This window comes from Nipponia nippon, unplaced genomic scaffold (genome assembly GCF_047370975.1).
Source record: "Nipponia nippon isolate SJK-2023a ecotype South Korea unplaced genomic scaffold, ASM4737097v1 scaffold_11, whole genome shotgun sequence".
NCBI lineage: Eukaryota > Metazoa > Chordata > Aves > Pelecaniformes > Threskiornithidae > Nipponia > Nipponia nippon.
Window position 1 is genome coordinate 17,131,408 of NW_028262302.1, and position 8,549 is coordinate 17,139,956.

Sequence of the window (8,549 nt, forward strand, 5' to 3'; positions counted from 1 at the left end):
TTACTCTTCCAGTTAATCCAAGAGAGAAGGCAGAGAACTCTAGGTCATGGAGTAAATTAAAGTCAAATCTTATTATTCCTTATTAAAAGCAAAAAGCAGGTCAGTTGCAATTTAAAAAGGATACTGATTGAATGCATTTAAACCATGTTCACATAACTGAGGGCTGCGAACATCAAAACAAGTAACTTGGTACATGAATCACCAGAGGACAGGAATTAACTGATCTGTTAATGTGCAAATGATTTCAAAGTGAATAACTAGGCCTGTGCTCCTCTGAAAGGAGACTGGAAATCCTATAGAGGTATACAGCAAATAAAACACGGACATGGAAATTCAGACCTGCATTCAAACTTTGCAAAACTGATAAATAATAGATTCTGTTAACTGAACCTAGGCTAGAGAAATAACCACCTTCATTACACAATCCTGAATTGAAGTTCTCCCTGCAAATTACTAAGCCTTGGCCCATTTACTGTCTGACTCTTCCTGCCATGGGAGTTAATACTCCCACATCTCACCTTTAGCTTTTTCTGCCAGCATTCAGTGACACATACCATACCTCTTTATGTCTATGTCAAAGAAGGACTGGAGACAAAAAGGGAAAAACTTTGTTATCTACTTTCATTGTCCTGCCTGAAATACTTAGTTCAGTTAAACAATAATAACAAAAAGCTCATATTAGGTGTGCAAAAATGAAACCGTCAAAGATCTTTTTTTTTTAATTTTATTTTTTCATTCTGATGCACAGCAAGCTCTTTATTCTATCCATTTTTAATTTGCTTCCATTTCACATATGGCTGCTCTCTGCTCTACCATACATGAGATTTTTCCCAGCTATGTGTTTCTTTTCTGTGCCCAGAACATTCTCCAGGGGGATTTCTAGTGAGTGTGGTTTCTTTCCAGACTTTTGAAGAGACTGCCAGAACCAAGCCTTTGCTGTTGCGGAACACGGCTCAGGAAGGGCTGGCCTAGCTGAGACATCATGCACACCGCAAAAGATCTCTCTTGCCCTCTTCTCTTCCCCACAGCCTGTGGCTGCACCTTCTCACCAGCCCCCGCCTGCTCCCTGTACCGTGCCCTCCCTTTGTGCTGGAAACACACAGCCCCTGCGGAGTGGTCTCAATCACGGGATTAGACCTGGCACCCTGAAGGCTTTCTTTGGTACCTAAACCTGGGATTAGAATTAGGATAATCCTGCCTCAGGTAAAGGATGCCCAGACAGCCTGAAGCCAGCCTCATTAGGAGATCTTGACCCTCCACCAGAAACATTGCCACTGTATCTAGCAAGCAGTGATATTTTTGTACAGCATTTCATGACACTCATCAGTGACAGATTTTGGCTCTAGGTCATGGAAGGCCATGATGACCCAGTCAACAGGAGTTCAGATTTCAGTTGTGAGGTAATGTGATGCCTATTGTCCTATGCAGGAGGAGAGATTAGATGTGGTCTAATGAGGCTCCAACTTCATTAAATTGTCTGGGAAAAGCATATCCATTTTACAAGGTAAGAAACCTTCCTCTCCTTGATCATTCTCAGTTTCCAACCTGGACCCAAACTGTTGCTGGGACATCTGTGGCCTCCCTTGGTAAAAGGATGAAGACCCCTGATAAAAAGGAACATCATTTCCCTCAAGTAACCAAACATCGTACCAAGTCCTTCTTTTCTCTAGCCTCTCCAGGGGCCTATGTTCATTTCCACCTCTAGTTTATTAATGAACCAGACCTTCTATGGAATGGATATCTGCATTGAACTCCTGCTAAATTATGATAATTTGAACTTAACCTCTTGACCTATCCAATATGTCCTTCACCTGCTGTGGGGAAGGAAAAAACATCTTAAAGGAGACATGGATCCGGTTTGCTCCTGCTGGTGAAACAAAGCCCTTTGGCACACATACTGCAGAAGTACATTGCTTTCATCTGGCCTTTGAAGAACAGTGGGGACTTTAAAGCTGAATAGACTTAAGAAATATTTAATGATGAACTGTAATTTGCTAAAGGGAGAAGCCAACCAAAATGTACTTGGTTTTTAAATGACACGTGTCACTATTTAGATAAACAAAACACAAGTTCAGCTGGATCCTCCATCAAGAAGAAACCTAAAATCATAGCCGTTTGTAAACTGGTAGTTCACACATTTTTTGGTCTCTTTTCTTGTGAAATTATAACATGACATGCCTATGGAAAGCGTGAAATAAAGGGTGGGGTTTTTTAAGAGTAGAATAAAATATTAACATTTATTGCAGCAGATTTACAGCTAATTTTTGCAATACTACTGACACATCCTATCAGATTCATAGGTTTCCAAATATAATATTACTAGATTTTTGAATCTTATTAGTGGGTTTGCATGTATAGTGTTATTGAATTTGTTGTTTGGTAATATGATATGAGAAATTGTTATGGTATCAATCTTTCCAATAATATCTGCAATTCTAAATCCTTAAAGCACGCTTCTATTGTATCGCAACCAGTAATAAGATATATGTGTTATTTTTAGTATTGATTTTGCACTGCAAAGCTATCAGGTTTCCGTAGTATTTATTAACTTTAATTGCCCCTAAGATCTCACTAAGTTAGTAGGATGTTTATTTTGAAATGCAGGGGGAGGAATATTTTATCAATTTACAGAGAGTTTATAAGACTGAAATTTCTGGAGTCAGCACAACAGCTTAGGGCAAAATCCTGCTGTTATGCAATATGGTTGTTGAGGAGGGGGGAGCAGAAGGGTGCTGGCAGGAGAACCAGCCTGCTTGTGCAGAACCGGGTAGAGTATGGTGACTAGGGAGAGAAAAAGTTCAGGGAAGGTACCTTGTGATATGTATCCTATGTGCTAGTCAATGCCTAGCAGACCATAGCTGCTATTGGTCTCACAGGTGCTGGGTGGAAGGGTAGCAGGTCCCGGAGGAGGAGGCAGCAGTCTGTGGGTGGAAGGAGGGCCCTGGTCCCTCCTTGCCCTATGTCCCAGCACCCAGCTGTGTATCAAGCTGTGGAGTGGTGGTGGTTTACTAGCGAGAATGGCAAAAGAGACCTATCTATCTTAGTAATTTTACACTATCTTGAAAAACTTCTGAAATTCCTGTGTATTTGATGAGAGCAAATATCCATGGATGTAGACAAAGCAGTATTTTAGAACTAAGTTTATATGTTACCTTTAAATCACATTCAGCATACTATTTTTGATACACATTTTCTAAGGAGATATTGTTTATGCTTATTCTTACATGAATTTTCTAACATTCACTCATTTATATTTCTAATAATCTCATGTCACTAAACATTTGTGTTCTGGGGGAGCTTAGCTGAAGTTTAACAAAAGACTGAATTGCTTTTCTTCCCCCGTAAGTGTGAGAGTATGCACTTCTATTCAGATCTAAAGGCACGCTATAGTGTAGAACCTGGTGAAGAATCCTACAGCCTGCAAAGTAAGAGAACTTATAGCGCAAACAATGTCTTCATGAGAAGATAACACTTTACTCAGAAGTTCATTTTTTTTTAATTATGAAATCACTTCAAACAGTTTCAAAATGTAATAGAAACAATATGGTGTGGCTCTTGATGTTGGCTTCTACAATTAGTGTGTTATTAATTAAACTCTCGAGTAATATAACTTGACTGTTGGAACCTCTCTTTGCATTTAAAATACATGCAGACTGTGGCTCCAATTATAAATAGACCATAACTCTAAAGGCTTAAAACTGCAAATTAAATTATTCAGAGACAAATTGTTAAATTTATGTTATATTCCTAAGAAATTATTTTTGTGCATTTTTATTTTGTTCCATATACTATATCCAAGAATCCTTTTCCAACAGCAAATTTTTGTTGCAGTGGACATGCGCATCTCTTTCTGTATTAACATGTGCACACACACGGACACGTGCTCGCACACTCTTACAGTTAAGTGTCACTTCCTGAGCAATTATTTGCATGTGTCTAAGCAGGGATAAGTTGGTCTGAGATAGAAATAACACCCCATTATCTCTGTTTATCTACTTTTTGAAAAGCTGTTCCACTGAACTGTGATTAGCCACATGACATTGCAGAGGAGCTCCAATGCTCCTGCTTTCGTTGAATCACCAGTAAAACAGTCCCAATGGGCTTTGGAGAAGGTTCATGGTCTGGCAATAAGAAATCTGTTTGTAACTCTCAAAAATCAGGTTGTTTTCTAGCATGAATTAGCAGTTGGTATGGGAGTCACAGCTCCATCATCCATCTCCAATAAAATCAATTTATGAAGGTGTTTCGTCATACTTACCCTTTACTCATGGCCAGACTTAATGTCTGTTACCATCAGTGGAAAGGTTCCCACGGACTGAAATAATTTTTGGTTTAAGAACTTTGTTTAAAGACTTTACATTGTTAAGTCATCGGTCAGTGACCTGGAATCTCTGAATTAAAAGTAGCCACAGAGACAGAGGATGTCCAGGAACAAGTGTTAGTGGATTATAAACCTTTGGCAGCCTTGTTTGAGAACATTTGTTCAATCAGCTATAGAGTTAGGCTGACTAGATCTATTTGGAAAATTTTAATACAGAACATTTTGTTAGAAAAATGGTTTCAAGGCAAGTGACCTTTTTTTTTTTTTTTTCTTTTTCCCCCCAAAGCTACATGGATATGATTAGGTTTCCTGTAAAAAAAGAAAATGTTTAAATAAATTATTTTTAGACTTTAGGGCAGATGCTACTTAGTATTGATTGAAACATTCTGCTTGATCCCAAATTTTACAAGTTTGTGTTTTGTTACAAAAACAATGAACAAATGAAAAGCAATAGAACTTTTTAATCAATGCCATATTATAATCTGTCAGCAGATTATGCAAGGCTATTTTTGGCATGGGTTGATATAATACAAAAAGAATACAGGAATATAAAATTAGCTTTGAAACAAAATTTCTACACTTTCCAAGATAAAGAAAGATTCTAAAATGGCATTTTTTCTCAGAAAAATGATTTTTTTTTTTAAAGAATAAGAATAAACTTTAAAATATTGTTACTTTCCCATATATCAGAAATTTAGCACAAAATGCCAGGTCAGAAATTCTTCTATATTAACTTTGGACTTTATCTGTCTCAGTATTCTCATGGCTGATATTAGAAGCAGCCAGAAGAGAGTTATGAATAAGGCTATCACAATTTATTCGTGGTGTCTTATTCCTGTGTTTTCACAAAGAAATAAAAGCACTAATTCAAAGCATGTTTTAGAACTAAGGAAAGCTAACAACCCTATTTCAAAGCACCCTCCTCCCCCACTTGAAGGGAAAGCATAAACTAGCAGTAAGTCTTTTTCAAGGTAAGGAGCAAGCTTGCTGATATCAGTTCAAGTGCTAAACCCTCTGAGGGGGAGGGTGTTAGCATCTGTGGATATTGTTTTTGTGTCTCCACCAACAACAAGCTATCTAGTTAACTGAGTTGCCAATACAAAGCCAAACAGCTACAAACCAGCTGTACACAGCTGTACACATTCCTCCTGCAGAACCATCTGCAGATTTTGCCACAAATCCAGTGTTGGCTCCAGAGGTTTTGGTGCCCTGGGGAAACTGGGGAATTTCTATGCCTCCAAGCACAAGTTTACTTACTCAGACACAAAACACTGTTCTGTCACCAAAATATTGCTGCCCTCCATGGCTGCCTATCCTACACACATCAATTGCTTTTCTTCAGCACCTCAGAGATATTTTTTTCTATTGAAAATTCCAAGCAATTTAGGAGTATGCACATCTTCTCTTCTATTCTTTCATTTGTCGTTGAAATGCCTTCCCAATACTGCTAATATTTTGGAGAATATGGGTTGTCAGAGATAAGAATTCCGGGTCAAAAGCCTTCCACTTCTCACTCACTTGGAAACAAGAGACTGAGAGTCTTATCCATTTATGCTGCTCTTATCATTTTGGCCAGACTTTTCAAAAGTGCCCTCCCTCACAACTTCTTTTGCAAGAGATGCTAACATGGCCCCTCAAATGTAATAGTTCTGTCAGCCAGGATGACAAATCTGCACCAACCATGAGACATGCTGATAACAACAAAAGCAACAACATCCAATTATCTAGATCATAAATGTGTATCCTGTCTTGCAAATTGGCCGTGGATGTGTCATCTAAGGTAGGATGACTCACCTGCCTTTTGCTATAGGAGCAGTGGCTATGAACTGAATCATCTGATCTTGGAAAAGAAGTTTGGGAAGGACTTCCAAAGATGATGTAGCCTTTCTTTATGTCTCAAGGCAGGATCAGTCCAGTGATATCTGTCTCACAGGTGCTTGTTGAACCTCTTCTGAAAGACTTACAATGGTGACAATTCCAGTCTGCTCATTTTCTTGCAGCAGAAGGAAGCATCATACAGTTAATTTTGGATATTAATGATTTAACCCTTAAAATCTTTTTTGCCCTGGTGGTGGTGCAAACCGTGTCTAGTACTGATTTCACATTTCATACAAATCCTTAATTAAGACCTAAATTCAATCCTTGATTATCTGGCATTGGAGAATGGACAATTTGCATTTTATTTCGCTGTTACTTATACATTACTATTGTTACTACTGGCAATGGGGGGAAAGGGTTAATGTTTATATTCCATTAAGAATTTGCATACTGTACTTCGAATACTGAGACAAGGAAGAGTCACAAAAAACAGTTTTATTCATTAAAAACATAGCCAAATACTTTATTCTCTGTTAATCACAATGACTTGGAGTAATCTTTATATTACCTTCAAAGACTTTTGGTAATCTTTATATCACATCATGGTTAAAACAGACATAGGATATTAGCTTCATTTCTTCTTAAACATCTTAAGGGCCCTTTTGTGAACCACACTGTATGCAGGCAGAACTGCTAAAAATGTGTATAAGTCTTAGTTTCATAAAATTGTAACAATTGGATGCAATACTGTTCCATGTTTGTACACAAGAAGTTTTACACAGAGAAGAACACAGGCCTTAAAGACTGTTTTCTCCACACATAGATGAACTTCCCAACTACTCATTCTAAGCATTTATAGGGATTAAGCATTTTTGAGTGCATAGCCTACAAATAATTTTTTGAAGTACGTTTAAAAATATTCATAATGATTAGGCCATAAATAGATATATTACTAACATTCATTGGTCCCTGGATCAACAACTCACCAGGGAAAAGAGTAGAGAAACATGAAAGCTGATTCAAGAAAGTTTCAGGGGGAGAAAAAAAAAAACCCTTAATGAAGATCTAGTGCAGTCGAAGATGTTACAGGGATAAAAATCACCTAATTAAGGGATAATCTCTCTTACTTTGTAGTATTGGAGCAATAAATGACTGCAGAGATTGAGTAATCAACAAAGCTAAAACAGGGTCTTTAAACAATCTTCAAACTTGTTTAGCATGCTTGTGACAAAGCAGGCAAGATTATTTCAAATTCTCTAGTGACGTAAATAAACACAAGTCCATTGATGTCGTTGGAATTGCACCCTCTATGTCAGCACATATTTTAACCAAGTTTTCTTTCCTCCCTTGTGAAGGAACTTACTTATTTTGCAGTGCCATCTTGGTGATTGCATGCTGGTTATTCAAGAGACTGGCTGAGGAGGAACTGAAGTGGTGCAGTTATCAGGTATTGAGTGAAGTCCCAGCCCCATCAAGTCCACAGAGAAACTTCAGAGGCCAGCTTCCTTGCATCAGATGCACAGGATTGGTTGGCCTATTTGTGAAGGGGTGAAGTTCATACCTAAGTGCTTACAGATACACTTCTAAATTAGTAATAGAGGCCTGATATTCTAGCAGGGAAAAGTATTCACATATCCAATTAAAATCCAAAATACCTATGACAGTTTAAAAAGCAGTTATATCTTTATTTTAAGAAACATCTTCAGGGGATCCAGGATTCAAAATGCTGGGCTCTGCTTTGCTGGGTCAACTAGCCATTACAGACTGGTAGCATTGTGGGAAATAATGGCATGATACAGAAAATACCTTCCATCCAGTGAAAAAATCAACTGGTTTCCTTCTTTCCTTTCTTAATTGAGGTTGGCATATGCTAAAACGTTAAATATCCCTCCAACCAGCTCTCTGAATCCAAAGTTGGCAGCTTCAGTCTGTCTCTAGTTACCACAATTCAGAATTGCACATGATTTTTTTTAATTTCTTTTCCTAACTAAGCTAGATTTTTTCTTTACTCATCAAGGACTTGAGACCACTTAATTATGCTGAGCAGTGCCTTACTCTGGGTGTAGTCCTATTGACATTTTACCCAGCATGTGTTTTGCTGCCAGATTCGTCCTATAGATGATTACAGACTATTCTATTAGACTGTCATATCCTATTTAAACAAGAGGTCATTTTTTAAATCATCTGCACTGTATAAGGAGATAGCCTTTGACTTAAATGGTAGAAAAAGAACATAGTTTAAACAAACACAAAACTGTTTTTGTAAAGAGTTCGTGAAGATGAAATTTTGGAGACTAAAATTCTCTGTTTGTGAGCCAGAGAGTGGGAAGGCAAAGCTTGTATTCTGTCTTCTGCTCAGTGTGTATTTACTTTAAACGTAACTTCAAGGTAGAAACTGAACTCTCCTGGA